The sequence below is a fragment of the Motacilla alba genome, chromosome 9 (assembly GCF_015832195.1).
Source record: "Motacilla alba alba isolate MOTALB_02 chromosome 9, Motacilla_alba_V1.0_pri, whole genome shotgun sequence".
NCBI classification, from domain to species: Eukaryota; Metazoa; Chordata; class Aves; order Passeriformes; family Motacillidae; genus Motacilla; species Motacilla alba.
Genome location: NC_052024.1, coordinates 17,146,636 through 17,162,326, shown reverse-complemented (window position 1 = coordinate 17,162,326; position 15,691 = coordinate 17,146,636). Strand labels below are relative to the sequence as shown.

Here is a 15,691-nt window from a genome sequence, read left to right as displayed (position 1 = left end):
CTCCCCACGTTGCACGCAGCCCCTGCCCAGCTGCAGTGCCCTCTGTGCCACTCCCGCTGCTGCCCTGCTGCCCTCTGCCCCTGCCTGTGACAGCCACATCCCTGGCACGTAGGATCTTGGCTGTCTCTCCTGCTATGGGCAGCCTTCAAATGCTCAGAAATCACCAGTGAAATCCCCCCCTGCCCCAAGCTGGCCCATAAATCACGGCATTATAAAAATAAAACTGTTTTGTGCGTGCATGCACATTTCAGGTTGCCTTTTAAACCTGAACTTGTTTCTCACACGTTGGCAGAAGAACAGAGGGGAGTTGGAGTCAAAAGGCAAGCTTGAAAAATAAACGCATACTTCTCTCTTGCTGCTTGTGAAGGGGTCCCAAAGGAAAACAGGGAAAAACAGGGCAGGAAGAGGCCCTGAAGGGGTCAGTGTGCCCATTCCCTGAAGCAAGGAACAGCTCTTCCCTGCAGGCATCAGGCTGGTTTGTGCCCAGCGACTGGGGTGGTGGGAGTGCCAACTTGGTGCCCACAGTCCCTCATTTCCATTGCCTCCCAATTCTTCCCTTTCTCCCTTTTCCACCGAGTTTTCCCTGCTTTCTTGCAGTCCCACGTCCATCCCTCATGTCTGTCCCGTGTCCCTGCAGGGCTGCAGCCCTGCTCTGGTTCCACGCCCCGCCTGGCCATGCCACGTTTGCTCTGCTCCTGCGTGAGCCACCCAAGGAAGAGAATGAAAACTGTGCTGTCTTAAGCCACAGTTTAACATAATTAGACATCCTGGCTTGAGGGCAGTAATTACTTTTATAATCCTTAAACATATCTTAAAAAAAAAGTAATTGCCTCCCAATTCAATACCTTTCAAAAAATCCTTTTAAACAGCACTGCCTCCTTCAAACACAACTCAGTCAACAGTAATTACAATAAATTATTCTGAGTCCTAAAAAACATATAGGAATTAATCTATATGTGCAAACTGCTACCCAGTTGTGTTTACCCTTCCCTCCTGCCAGCCGGGTGCTCCCCAGCTCCCTGGCTGCTGCCCTGCCCTCGTTGGGCTCCCATCCTTGGGATCCAGCACAGCCTCAGCCTGCCCTCACCAGGACCAGATCTGCACAAAGCTCACCCCTTCGGGTTTGGGCTGGACACAACAGCAGCCAGCTGTGGCTGACACTTCACAGCCTTGGCTGCATTGCAGAGCCGAGCCATGGGCAGGCACCACCAAAATTACCAACTTTTTAGGCATAACTTTGCTCTAAGCTGTGAGGCAAAAGTGGCACAACTGCTGGCCAATGGATTTGATCCTCAGCTGGGAAAAATAAGGTATAATTCTGCTCAAGTCAAAGGCGAGATCATGATTCACAGCAGCTGAGAATCTGGCCAACAGTGTCAGCAGCACGACAATAACGTAATGTTTTCATTATGCATTGTTTTTTTCCAAATACTTAAAAAATTATCTAGGAATTACTCACACATCCAGTAATAGTTACCAGTCTTGGGTGTTTAGGCGAAGGTTTCTTGAGACAGGGATGGGATTGAAACAGCTTTAGCTATCGCCTCTCATGCTCTGTGCACTCCTCCTATCACTTCTGCTCTCCTCCTCCTCTGTGTACACAGTCCAGTAACCTCTTCCTGACAATCTCCAGATCCACAAAATTGCTCAGTTGGAATTTTGCAGTAAATAGAAAATTGCTTTGCTCCTTTCTCTCAGGACAGCACAGAAAATGAATCCAAATGAAAAAGCAAGTAGTGTGTATCTGGTAGACATAAACAGCACAAGAAAGGCAATTCTGTTTTCCAGCCCTGCTGCAGAGCAAATGACCTTGGAAATAATAAAAAGCCTGGGGCCTGAGCCTGCTGCAGAGCAGCATGAACCTTTATTTGGGGAAAGGCTGGAAAGGAAAACCTGGAGGAATGGATATGTTGATGGGCAAGTCTCTACCAGCTGAAATGTCTCTGCTTGGGTCCACAGCTCGCAGCAGGAGGAGGACAGAGCTCATTAGTCCTTTCAGCCTCACCTGGTGCTCCTGGGATGCTTTGCCCAAATCATCTCCTTTTCCTCTGCCAGCTGCCCACAGTGTGCCTTTCCCAGTTTGGAATGCCATTCCCTGCTGGGGATGGTGGGATGATGGCACATGGCCAGGGGTGAGCAGCCCTCCCAACACCATATTCAGTCCTCCCCAAACACTTGTAAATTATGAAAGCCTGGTGAGGAGATCAGGGTAATTCATGGCTGTGGGAGGAAGGATGGGATAAATTTATAATTCTAATTACACGTCAAGCCAGTGCACCAAAACATGGCCAAGGAGGAGGCATCTGTTGGGCCTCTGGCTCAGTCAGTGGCATCACCCACATCCACCTGTGGCACTCAGCAGCAAGAGCACCACGGGTGCTCATGGAGAGGTCAGGAGAGAACTGAGGAGTGAGAATGAGGGGTTGGACCTGGGAGTAGTTTTTGTCAGAGGGAAAAGCTGCTTTTGCTTGTGGGGCTGCCAAGGGGATGGTACCATTCAGAGCACACCCACAGCCTGGCTCTGGCTGTGCTGGATCCAGCAGCGCTGGCCAGGTCATTGTGTGCTGTGAGCCGTGTGCTTTTTGATTCCCACATTTCTTCAGAAAGAAGGAAATAAATAAAAAAATAAATTTTATAAAAAGTGCATGGAGGCAGCCAGCAGAAAATATGTGTTTAGAAAAATAGATTCCTGGATAAGAGCAAAAGGGCAGCGTGTGCAGCTCTGCTTGGCACGGTTCACTTGGTGCCGGGGTCGCCGTGTCTGCCTGCACTGGAGCAGATCAGCAGCTCTGCAGGGACAGCACGGGGGTCCCAGGACAGCTTCGCCCCCCTGCAACTCCCCCAGCGCTGCTTTGCCCACCCATTTATCCAGTACAGAGGACTGAAAGCAATTTGTAATTCCAAGAAAGGCCTTTGAACTGTAATAATCCCAATATTTGCCTGTTACTGCTGCCTTTTTAGCCCCAGCTGCTCTCAGGCAGAGCAGAGTGTTGGATCTGCAGTGGTGAAGCCAAATGGAGGCCGGGCTGCTGGGACAGTTGAGCGAGTGCAGCTTGCCTGGCTGTGAGCAAACGACAGGCTTAGGTTTCACTGAGGATGGAAGGGGCAAAGCAGTTACCCACGGGGTCTGGAGAGCTGAGAAGTGCCCCGGTGACCTACGCGTGTATCTCCCGGAGTGGCGTCTCCCTAAATCTCAGAGCTTGTTAACTCAGATGCATTTTTATTTTGTAGCAAACTGTTTAATCTGAGCTTCAGAGGTGCAGCTTGCCCCTGCAGAAAGCAGTGAAACGATGAGGGGGGGAAAGGGAGAAGTAAATCCCACCTGTTTCCTGTTTTTATTTCCCCCACCCCCATCTTTCTGTATTTTCTTAGTGTTCCCTGGCTGTTTGGGAGCTCCTGCAACTTGTCCAGAAATACCTCTGCTAGTGCAGTGGCATTTTGGAGCCCAGAAATTTAAGGAGGGCTTAGAAATTCCTAACACAACTTTCAACTGACTAAATGTGGGTGAAGGCAGCTCGCTGCTTTTTCAATCAGCATTTCTCTTTTGTGTCTCCCTTCTCCTCTCCTGACCTCTCCCTTGTCTCCCTCATGCCCAGGAGCTGTGGTACCCAGCTCGTCTTCTCCTGCCCCGTGTCCATGGACATTTGGTGCACATGTGTGGTGGTGGCAGCGAGATCCAAACATTCCCTCAGACAAATCCTATGAGCAGCTCTGCAGCTTTCTGTATCTCTGACAGGGTTTTGGGGACAAAATTCCACTGTATTACAGTGTGGTGGAGAAATCCCTGAATATGGGACTGGTCTGAAGACATCAGCTGGAAGATACAAGTTTCATCTGATATTCCCAGCATTGCTGGGATGGTGCTTTACTATCCATCATGTCATGAGAGCAGCACTCAGTTTGGGACAGGAATTTCCTAAGCTCTGCACGTCTCAGTCAGAAGCAGCCAAATTTCCCCGTTAGAAAGATTCCCTAAGAAAACAGTCAGGATGGAAAGCCACCCCATGAAAGCATGGATCACCTTCCCCGCACCAGCCATCTCTACCTCCGCTGCCAGGGTTAGCAGAAAAATGTTTGCGAGATGCTGCCCCGCTACCTAGAAACCCTCATACATCTCCGATATGATCTGTACCACTCGCCTCACAATACGCCAATATATTTTAACTACAACCCGAAATGTTGCAAAAGAACCTTTTGAGTAAGTCTCTTTGGTGCAATACAGATACGTCAAGGCTGATTGTTATTGTACATGTCAGGGCTGTTGAAGTGCAGGATAAAGAAGGCCATTGTGCTCCCACGGAGGGGACAGCTCGGATGATTAATGACTGCTCCCTCAATTCTCCGAAGAAGAGATGGAAGTCGGATAAGGCCTCCGCTGGCGGTAGGGGCAGAGCACCAGAAGACATACCCAGAGTGGAAAAAAGAGCCCGGGGCTCCGCATGGAGGGGCAGGATCAATAGGCAGCAGCCTGCCGGAGCGCCGGCAGCTCGCCGGCTTGCAGCGGGAGCAGGGAGGTGCTGCCTAACACTGGGGCTTGTGTTTGCTGCTCTCACCTCCTTTCCTAATCCAGGCTTTTTTCCTCACTGCTTTTCTGCCTCTGAAAGTGGCTCTTGGGAAGGCAGATTGCTGCCCATTGAGTAAGGCAAATGGCAAAAATCAGGGAAATTGCAAATTGATCTTTGCCGAACACACACGGTGACTTTGTTACCCGCTTTTTGAGCCTCGGCGCAAATACCTCCCGGGCTAATTCTAAGGCGTGCCAAAGTAAATTACATTTAGTTTGCCTTAAATAAACAATGACTCTTCCAGGAAAGGTTTGTCTCTTCTGGGCACTTGCATCATTTATCATTGCTCCACTGTTTTGAGTTGGCTGCCCTTTTAGGGTGAGATGTCTCTTGGTTTTAGTGTGTGCACAACCATAGAGAGGACAAGGTCTTACCCCAAGAAAAATGTACTGAGAAGATGTCATTAAAGCTAATGAGAGTCCAGGCAGCTGCAGCTCATTAGAGAGTGCCTGGGGCCAATTGTAACTGAGACCTTTAAATATACATCATAGTCAAATAAACAACATCATATTCGATCTGCAAAGTCTCTATCAGTTCCTGCCCAGTCCTTATCGCCCAGCCTTACATTTTGCTGAGAAAATGTTCCCTGTTCAATAACAAACCCAGAAGCAAGTGAGACCATCACACTTAGGAGTGATGTGCTGAGAAATAGGCATAGAGGAGGGGGGTCCCTTCTCCTGAAAGCTAAATTTGAAATTTATTGATTACAAGGCCAGAAGACACTACGGGCTCAAGCTCTCCACCCTGCCCGTAGGACAACATGGAAAACAGGTCGAGGAAACTGCAAAGATGCTGAAGACCAGCACATTTTAAACAGTGAGTGAGCAATTAGTTTTTCTCTGGTTCCTTTCTTTGGCTTCAGGACATGACTTTACCGTAAAAGAAAATGAGAGGTTTCTGACACTACTTTACATTTGTTGTCGTTACGAAGCATTTAGTGAGGAATTACAGATTTACAAGCGTGGGGATTTCCTTCTCAATCAGCAGAGCTCCCAGAGGGGCTTCCCATCACCCCCCTTCCCCCGCGGGCAGGAGCCCCCGGGCTGCGCCATGGGCAGCCTGTGGCTTCCTCCTGTCCTCGCCCCACGTGTGATTATTAAGTTCTTATCGCAATAAGGAGTCACTGACACTGGGCTGCTTTCCAGGGAATGCTGCTCCCTTAATAGGCCATTATATCTCGGTAATAAGGGCTAAACTCTTCTGGGGGCATTTAATCATGAATTAAGTAAAATAACACCACCGATCCTGCCTTTCTCCCAGCCCTCACTAAGGGGGGGTGATGCTGTCCATGGATCCTGTCCAGTGCTGGCTGCTGGGGCTGAGGCAGGGTGTGCACAGCACTGCCAGAGGGGTGCAAAGCCCCTCACGCTGTCAGGGCCGTGTCTGGGTGCCTATAAACAATGCAGATAATAAAACAAATTGGGACAGGCTGTGGCTGGGTTCATTGACCCCAAGGCCTCGCTCCCACATGAGGTCTCTGCACCCTCACTTGACTAAGGGTGTCTCCAGTTCCCCTTGTGCTGGGGCCTGGGAACTGGGTGGTTCTCACTGTAGGTATCTGCTTGCTTTAGGGCAGTGTCACATCCCTGTGACAGAGCCTGAAGGCAGCACAGACACCCACCTTGGTGGAAACTGTTATATTTGGGTAGCTGAATCTCATCCTCTGTAGCTACACCTTGGAGTAGGTGCTGTCCTGGGGGGATCAAACCCAGAGTCCCAGGTGTTGCCTGGCAGTTGGCCACAGCTTGTCCAGAGACGATGAAGCCAAGCAGCATGAACCATTTCACTTCCAGGATATCCAAATCTCGTGGCATCCCAGATGGGGCCATGCCCACCCTGTCACCCAGGAAGGGTCCCTGTCCCACACCACCCCAATCATGTTGAGCAGAGTCACGTTAGCAGAGCTGTGCTAACAATTTCCCTCTCCCTGGCACTGTTTTGTTCATCACTGTGGACATGACCATGGTGACCTGCAAGAGCTGAGCTGAGCCTGGGGTTGTCACTGCCTGTCTGGGGCTGCTGTACCTTCTGCATTTGTGGGAATCAAACCATGGGCCCATCTCTGCCCCACCAAGAGAGCTCTGGAGCCTGGGATGGGGGAACCTGCCACCATAGAGGCTTGCAATGAATTCTCCAACCATGGCTTGCAAGGTCATCTCATAGCACAGAGGTTTGTGAGGTGGCTTCCCACCATGGGAGCTTGCAAGGTGGACTGACTGTGAGCTCTCATCTTCATCCTCTTGATGACACTGAAACACAGGATTAGGACACTGAGTGAGGGAGGGACATGAATGGCAGCCCAGAGAAGGCCCAGAGAAGGAAGATCTCCAGCACCAGTGCCAAGGAAGGAGCTTCATGGGATGGAGCCAGGGCAGAGCAGCCCTATCCTGCCCAGAAAAAGGAGCAGTTCCCTGCTTGCTGTCCCCACGGGACCTGGTTTGCCACTGGGTTACCCTGATCCCATAGGGACCTTGTCCAGATGAAGTCCCTGCTGCAGTCCCTGCTGCATCCAGCCTCACAGACTGCAACAGGCACCAGCACAGCCAGGGGCCAGGGCAGGACACCTTCCTGGTGCCCTACCCTGGGGCAACACAGCTGCCAGTGCTCCTGCAGCTGTGCCAGATGAGACAGGCACATCTCTGTCCCCTGGCAGCAGGGACACTGAGGGTGCTACTGCTGGTGTCACATTGTGTTTCCAGCCCTCATCAGAGGTAGGGCTGTGCTGGCCTGGCAAAGCCCTGCCGACACACGGCTGCTTTGAAATGGGGGACAGAGCGCTTGAGCTTCACTTGTCCTCAAAGCCAGTCTGGTAACAGCCATGCAAACCTTCCACAGACACCCCCAGCACCTCCCCACACCAGGTATATTGATTTAATTTGCACCTGTGCATTTCTTGGCACAGCCCGACAAGCAGCAAGCCAGGAGTAAATTCAGTTAGGAGATTTCTGGCACAAAGCTGCCCCAGCTGAGCTAAGCCAGCATGAAACAACAGTTCAGTGGGTTCAGACTTATGTGCAGCCCAGGCTTGGGCTGTAGCTACAACCCTGCCCTGAGGTGGCAGGAGAGAATAGGAGGTGTCTGGGGTGAAGGGTTTTGCTGTGGGTAATTTATGTCACTTCAGAGCAGCTCTTTGCTGAGATTGACTGCCCAAGGAGGAGGCTCTGGATTATACCTGGCTGCCCCCTATCCTCCCTGCTCCACCAGCACCCTGATGTCTCTTAGGGGTCCCCCTTCTCCCCTCCCCAGGCCCTAAAGAATTCTGCAGCATGCCCTGGAGCCATCCCACTGCCGACCTCTGCTCAGGCAATGGGGACCTATGAGCAGGATGTTGATGCTCATACTTGAGGTTTTTTGCTCAGTTCCTTTCTAATCCGAATTTTCAATTGCTCATAACGTATGTCATTTGGGCTGGAATTTTCCAGACGTGATCTCCCCTACAAAGGTGGCTCTTTCCTTTTCCTTTTATTTGCTTTCTTTTTTTTTTTCTTTTTTAAACCAAGGAAAAGCATTCAGCCAAATGGTCTGGCCATGTCCATTTTCTTTTTTTTTTTCTTTTTTTTTTTCTTTTTTTTTTTTTTTAGTAAACACAGACTTTTCTCATTATATATTAAAATTATAGTTATAGAGTCACCTTTCCTGCTGTGGTGTCAGTGGGGAGCAGGCCTCTGGCCGACCGCCGGGGAGCTGGCATGCGGAGGGGGATCCTGCCGTCCAACCCAGCTCAGTTTTCCTCAGCTCACCCAAACATTGACCCTCCCCAGAGCCCTTCAGGTGCCCCGGGAAACCTGAATTACGACCCTTGAAGAAGACATTTTGCCCAAGAGCAGAGCAATACGTGTTCCTACTTTAGTGTTTGTTTTCCTCCAGCAAGCTGGAGGCAGGTCGGGTGGGGGCCAGGCTGCTTTCAGCAAGAGCCCTGTGTGGGTTCAAGTTCAAAGCCCCTTTTCCTTCCAGCTTTTCCAAAAGCACTGATTTCCAAGTACGGCAGGGAAATATACATTTGCAGGTATTTCTGACATATTTCTGCTGGTGCTCCCTGTCATCTCTCTGTTGTGAGGGTCTGGGGGATGGTCCCCACCATGGAAGGATGACATCCCCACTTGGCTCAGGATGGCCAGCAGCGGGAACAGGCAGCACACACATCCAACACCGTGGCAGTTTTGCAGTTCCTCCCTCCCTTGTGGTAGCAAAGGGGTTAAAGCCGACAGGGTGAATCCCAGGGGGCTGTTGGGGGGCCGTGGCTGCGCAGAGCGGGGCGGAAGCCGCTCCCCCTCTCTGCTGCTGCTCGCCATGATGTCACCTCCCTGCTGTCCCCAAGGAAGCGTTAACCGAGCCCGTGCGCTAATGGGGCACTGGGGCCAGGCCGTGCAGGTGGGCAGCACCTGGCAGGGGGTGCCCATGGCTGCAGCTGACAGAGGACCTCAGCCCAGAGCACAGCCCCCTCCAGGGCTCCGTGCCACCTCCTGGCTGCTGAAATGCCTTGGAGAAGCCGGGGGTGAGACGAGTCACTCCGCTCCCCATGTCCCTTCTGACGCCTGATGGGAATCTGGAGCAGGAGAAGGCTGGAGAAAAATCCCCATTACATTTTTCAGGGATTAATAGGTCATCTGACAGTGCAGGGATCATCCAGGCTGTCTTTGGGGCAAGGCTGACCACAGAGCATCCCTGCTGTGCCTCCTCCATCCCCATCCCATCCTGACAGCAGATGTGAGTCCAGCTTACACCCTCATGCAAGAGAAATCCCTTTCTGCAGCCCTTCTCCTCTGCAGAGAAGAAAGGCACGCAAAGGAGGCTCCTATGTTTCTCCAATTAATGTAATTAAGAGAATTAAACTTTTGGAGAGAGTGAGTTTTTCATTTTCTTTTTATTTGATTAGGGAAATTCCCACTGCACACTCCGTGCAAATGAAACCCAGGCTCCTTTCCGTTGTTCGGCAGCCCCGGGAGAACACGTTACCTTTCAATCTCGCACTCTAATGTGTTTAGAGTTAAAATCCCCTGGCCCCAGGCGAGCAAAGGAAGGATCCTAGAGCCTTGATTAAAGCACGGCTTCCTGAGCAAGGATGTGCATGTGGAGCTGCTGGGCTTGCAGTGTGCCCTGCACAGCCAGACGAGCCCATGAGCACCAAGAGATGCCATGACATCCACGACATTCCAGTTTTCTGGTAGTAAGTCCAGGGTCATGCAATAAAAGCCAGGGAAAAGCAGGGCAGCCCTGGGATGGGATGGTTGATCCCCACATTTCACTAGAGGTCTGTCCTGGCCAGCTTGCCCACGTGAATTCCAGTGCCGTGGCCCCATCAGGTGGTTTAGTACATAATACTGAAAAGCAATTATTTTTGGCAGCCTGAATATTAAAACCTCTTCTCCACAAGACTGTATTTAGCTATCAAGGTTACTGAAAAATAAAACATGAGTAAAAGTCTTTGTACAATCCTGCCATGAGGCCTCGGGTACTTGTATTATCCCACAAGCGCTCCAAAATTACAAGCCAGCTCCCCAAAATGAAATAGGCTTAAAAATCAATAAGAATAAAAAAATACATTATGACTTTTAATTTTTCTTCAGCTTTCTGAGCATTTTGGGCACACAGGGGACATGTTAGACATTAATGAAAGCTGCTTTTCTCATCTAAACACAATTTCAGGTGGTCGTAACTTTGAAAACCATGGAGACATCACTGGGTCTGTGGCAGGTACAGACCTGGACAGGGAAGAGAAATCAAAAAACTGGGGCAAAGTGGCTCCTTTAGCACCACTGGGGCTTCCCACAGTTTCTTGTAGCGGGAAGTGTGTCTACAAAGAGCCAAACCTGCTCTTTTTTAGTTTTTTTTCCCCCAACAAAAATCTGCTGACCCAAAGTCTGGCTTTCTGGTTCCTCCCATGTAGCATAACGGATTGGAGATAGAGCTCCTGGAGCGCCGTCTGGGGTGGGAGGAAACCACAGCACGGCTCGGGAGGCGGCGCAGGGCCCTCGTAGCTGTGCCGACATGAGCACAGGTGGCCCAAGAGCGGGCTGGAGGTGAGGCTTGGATTTCCCAGTGTTTGGCTCCTGTCCAGTAAAAACGTTAGAGATCCGTGGCAGAAGATGAACGGGGTTATCTGGATTTAGCGGGAGGCGTTACCTTCCTTTGCGCCTCCAACGGAGGAGTGGGAACGGCTCCCTGCGGTCAGGAGGAAAACTTGAAGCTTTAAAGCCCATCAGGTTTCTGGGCTCACAACGAGCTCTTCTGATTATATCTTTTTTTTTTTTTTTTTGATTAGGTGAAATATTTTTCTCTGTTAATCTCTAATTCCTCCAGATTTCCCAAGGGTCATCCAGAGGAGAGAAGCTGGAGAGGGGAGGAGGGAAAGGCTGGGCAATGTCATGTTGGGAAAATGGCACAGGAGAAGATTTATGGATGCTTTTCCAGATCCTCAGCTCTGTAAGTAACCATAAGGGCAGTGACTTGCTTGTGACAATCCTCAGGTGTCCTCAACATGTGACTTTGGAGAAGGAAAGCACCCACAGCCATCACCCAGGGACCAGCTGCCCATCACCACAGCGCTGGCAAACGTCCACTTTGGGAGGCTGACGAGCATTTTTGGCTGCAGCAGCAACGACCCCATAAAACACCAGGAACTGCTGCTCGCAGGCTTCTCCCATCGCTGCTCGGAGCATCTGTGGAAGGGAAAACTTCCCAGCGTAACATCCCCAACCTCTTAAGTAAATAGTCTTTAATGTTGCACTAAAGGGTTGTAGCCTTAATATGTAAAATCTGTTTAGCTGTTTTAATTCTTGGATCGTGCTGTGGAAAGTCCTCCAGAAGTTGCCTGTTGGCTTTTTTCCCCCAGCCTTTGGTCTCGGAGGAGCTGTGGCCAGGAACGCCCTCCCGCCGAGCCGCCGCAGCCCGGGAGCTGGTGGGAGATGCCCTGAAGATGGCAGCAGGGCCATGGGCACCGCGCAGCCCGGGCTGCGACAGCGCGGGGACCGCCCGGGGACCACGGCGCTCCGCTGAACGCTGCTTGAAGCAAATATTTTCGCTTTTAAGAAGAAGGGAAAAAAAAAAAAAAAAAAAAAGAAAGAAAAGGGTGGGGAGCTCTTTTGTAACAAATGCCGGAGCGCTCTCCGCAGCTGCAACTTTCTGCCCCATCAGGATGGAGCAAATCACACCCGCTCGCTGCAATCTGCCGGGATGCTAAAAGGCTCTTCAGTCCCTCGCAGCTGGGTCCTGCTCGCTGAGAGGCAGCTGAGCCTTTTTAACGAGGCATGAAGGGTGGGGTGGGTTTCCCCGATGGCTCTGGGTGCTGCCGGCTTCAGGCTGAGGGAGTTATTTTAGGGTTTCTTCCTTTCCTTGTGTTTGTAGTCCTTGGAATGTAGGCTCATCTCTGGTCTGCGGCTGTTCCACTGATGGTATGAAGGCAAGTGTGAGATGGAGCCAGTACCCATTTGGCTCTTGATGGGGCTGTGTGTGTTCTGGTGCGCTGACTGGGTCTGCTGGGTGCTGTGGAAATACATAAAGAAAAGAAAAATCAATCTTTCCCCAGAGTTCTCCCACTCTTGAATTAAAGCACCATCAGTAAATGACAGACTGTGGCTGGGAGGGGCTCAAACAAGCACATGGGGAGAGCACCAGGAGGAAGAGGAGGTCGGGCTGCTGTACCTGTGTTTTTGTTTAGACTAGGAGTGCTGCAGCTGAGCTTGTCTCCTGCCCAAAATGGGGAAGCTCAGGAGAGACCAGCCCTGCCAGGAATGGGGATGTGTTGGGGGGAGCAGCAGTCCTGGAGGGTGGGGTGAGGGACTGTGGCAGGGCAGGCAGGAGGAGAGTGGCAGCACCTATGGGGAAAATACCCAACCTCAGCCGTGGGGCTGCAGGGCAAGAGCAGGGTTTGACCCACCACAGTGGAAAAGCAGGCATGGGAAGGTGGCTGTGAAGGCAAGGAACATGATGAGTCTGAGCAGAAGGGTTGAAATCATCATCCTGCAGTGCTCTGACCTTCATCTCCATCTTGCAGCTGAGGGACCCTCTCCATGGCCAGAAACACCGCGAGGCTGTGCAGACAGAGCAGCTCTGCCTTCTGCACAGCTGGGCCAGGCAGAGTGGCAGGCTGGCCCCAGAGATGGGGTCCACTTCTGTGTAGAAACACTGGTCAGGAGACAAAGGAGCATTTGGGCCCACAAATCTCAAGGTAAGGAACCTGGGTGGTGTTAATGGCCCTAGAGCTGGCTGATGGAGTGGGGTTGGTTCAGGGATGTAAGGGAAGGGGATGGGTCCTAAACATGCATGTCTTGGAGGACAGTAGCTGTACAAAGAGAGCTCTGTGTGCTGACAGGCAGGACAGAGCCCGCAGACAGCCTGGGGGAGGAGGAGGCTGAGCTCATGTAAACACTGTGAAGGTAAGAGATGCTGGACCAAGGCACGGAGCACGCGCCGGCAGGCGGCCAGTGACAGCTCCGGATGTCAGTGCACAGGCACACGGGGGTTCAAAGGAGAAGGCAGTGAAGCAGCACGTCTGGCAGAGGTGGGAGGAGGGCTCATGGCAGCGTTGCTGCAGTGGAAGAATAAGGAGATGGGATGTGGGAGTATGTGGCTGCACGTGAACACAAAGCGCCGGTGCCACCACACCCAGCGCCAGAACGTTTGAGCAGTGGTGCCTCTGGTTCAGCTCCAGCCCAGGATATGTGATGTCTTTCCTAACCCTACCAGAGGAGAGGCTTGTGAGTTGCCACTGTGCGTCCTGACCTGTGGCACATTGGCCTCATGCTTTGCAGCAGGTGCCACAGTGAGAGCCCCCGAGTGCACGAGGGTGTGCGGTCCCCTCTGTGGAGATGGGGCTCAGCAGCAGTGCACCCATCTGTCCTGCCAGCGTCACCCATGTCCCTCCAGCTGCTGCAGAGTCCAAGCAGCACCATGCTCTTGCTCAGACAAGATCTTTCTGTGCAGGTACAGCTATGATGACATCCTTGGTGCCTGCCCTCGTGTCAGCATCCCTGGGGCCCCTGTGAGTCAGCGCTCAGTCCCCTCTGCCTGGAGCGCTGCCAACCCCTGAGCAATGGTTTCCAGTGCATGCGGCCAGGTTGTGTGTCAGGAGGATTAATGACAGAGGCTTCTCAGGACTTTGAGATCTGGGTCTAATTTAAAACCAAAACAAAACTTAGAATTTTAGGAGCAGGGGAGTTGCTGTCCTGGGGCAAGCCTGGGATGCAGCTCGTCGCATATCCGATCTTGCAGAAACATGTGCCAGGACCTTCAGAGAAGGTACAAGCAAACACCTGGTACACAGGAAAAACCCAGCCTCCCAGGGGTGCTTTCTTCTTTGTCTTTTGCTATTAGTCATTAGCTTATGCTCCGAAGCACATGGCCTTATCTTCCCTCCAGGCATCTTCCTTTTATCTACCTTGACTCATGGAGCTACAGAATCTTCTATTAGCTGCGTAAATGTCAGATCTTCTTTAAAATCTTACAAAACTCTCTGCCTCGCTGTATCTTACGGCAGTGAGTGCCACATATAAATCATGTGCTGGTGTAAAAATGAGTTTCTTATCAGTTTTTAGCTCTTTGGATTTCACCGTCTGTCCCAGCAGAGCTTTCACTGTTGCATGAGGGATGGACACTGGACGAGGAGTGAGCTGGATGCCAAGATGAACTCTGGTCTTCCCTGACTTTTTCTGGTAAAGGGCTTAAAGCTGGTGACTGAAGGAGTTTGACATCAAAACTCCTCTGCAAAAAGTCTTCAACAACTTTCCTGCTGGAAAGAGGGGCTGGCAGTGGAGCAGCTCTGCATGCCAGAGGGATGGGAAGTTCAGGCTGAAGATGTCTCCCAAGGCAAAGGCTTGGGGTTGTGCCAGGTTGTGGGAGGTGGAGGTTTGGGAAAGGGCTGCAGGGCTTAGCCAAGGACCAAAGGAAATGTGGAACAGGGGAACGTTTGTCTTGATTTAATTTGACACTTAAACTGAAAGAGTGTGATTTGTAGCTGTGCACATTTAAAAAGCTCCTCGAGATAGGGAAGTGGAGGCAATAGCAGGTTTGGATGCCAGATCAGATAAGACCCTGTGGGTAATGCCTCTACCTTACTCATTTTTATTCAGATTTATCTCCACACTCCTTAAAAAACCCAATTGCTTGAAATTCTCCGCTGCTGACTCTATTTCCAATATCTCCCTAACTGTGAGGCACCTGAACCCAATGTGACATTCACTGTTGTGTTGCCTTAGCCTGGGACAGCTCTGCCTGGCCCTGCCTTCACGTGCCCAAAGGCAGTTTGGTGTCCTGGTCTCTACTGAACACCAAGCTCTGTGTTGTGATGTATTTGAGCAGCTTGGACTGGGAGACTTGATGGGACAGAGCCCCAGAGGTGATGGAAGGGGGTCCTGGAGGCCCTTACTGTGAGCAAAATCCCACTTACTGTTGTTAGATGGTTCATGTGTCTCCTGATATGGGGCTGGTCCTTGCAGAAGGTGGAGGGAACGGTGTTGGAAGGACCATTGAAGGTTTTGCTCACCAGGCCCCGTTGCTTGTGCAGCAGAGACCAGAGCAGATGCCTCAGGGCTCTCTGATCTGCACAGGAGCTTTGCTGGGAACAAGGGAAGCAGGCACAGCCTGGGCATGTGGAGGCATCACCAAGGAATGTGCCCACACCCTCCACAGGGCACATCATGGGCTGCTGGCATGAGCGCCCCACAGGGAATCATTCCAGCAGCCAGCTCCTGAGATGGGCCCTCTGCAGGTAGCTGGAGTGGCTGGTGGAGCGCACAGAGTCATGGAAGTGCTGGCCAGGATGAATGTGTTTGGCACTGACCCTAATCCTTTCCTGCCAATACACTGATTGGAATTGAATTTCCAATATGAACCGTCGTGGGACTCTATCTGCAAGCTGGCGAGGAGAGCTATAGATTTTTATCAAGTGTTTCACAGCTATTTCTTTAATTTAAAAAAAATAATAGGAGTGACTGCTGAAAACACTTCAGCAGCCAAACAGCCGTGGTGGTGTTGGGCAGGGCAAGACGTGGCTGGATGTGAGCTGGGAAGGCAAGGGGAGAGCAGCAGCTGCCAGAGCTACAGCCCAGCAGCACGGCAGCACCAGCTCAACCCCTGCTGGGTCTGTGGGAGGTTTCTCAGCCCCTCTGGGACCGAGGTGATACTCACTC

The 15,691-nt window shown here is 51.5% G+C and overlaps 1 long non-coding RNA gene across 1 annotated transcript in view; it reads left to right on the top strand.

Moving 5' to 3' along the window:
• Nucleotides 1-11,739: 11,739 nt before the first annotated feature.
• Nucleotides 11,740-15,691, top strand: part of LOC119704725 — a 58,793-nt gene continuing 54,841 nt past the window's right edge. Inside the window, exon 1 of the long non-coding RNA XR_005258025.1 lies at nt 11,740-12,732. This is a non-coding gene — a long non-coding RNA (uncharacterized LOC119704725). The remainder of the gene's footprint in view (nt 12,733-15,691) is intronic.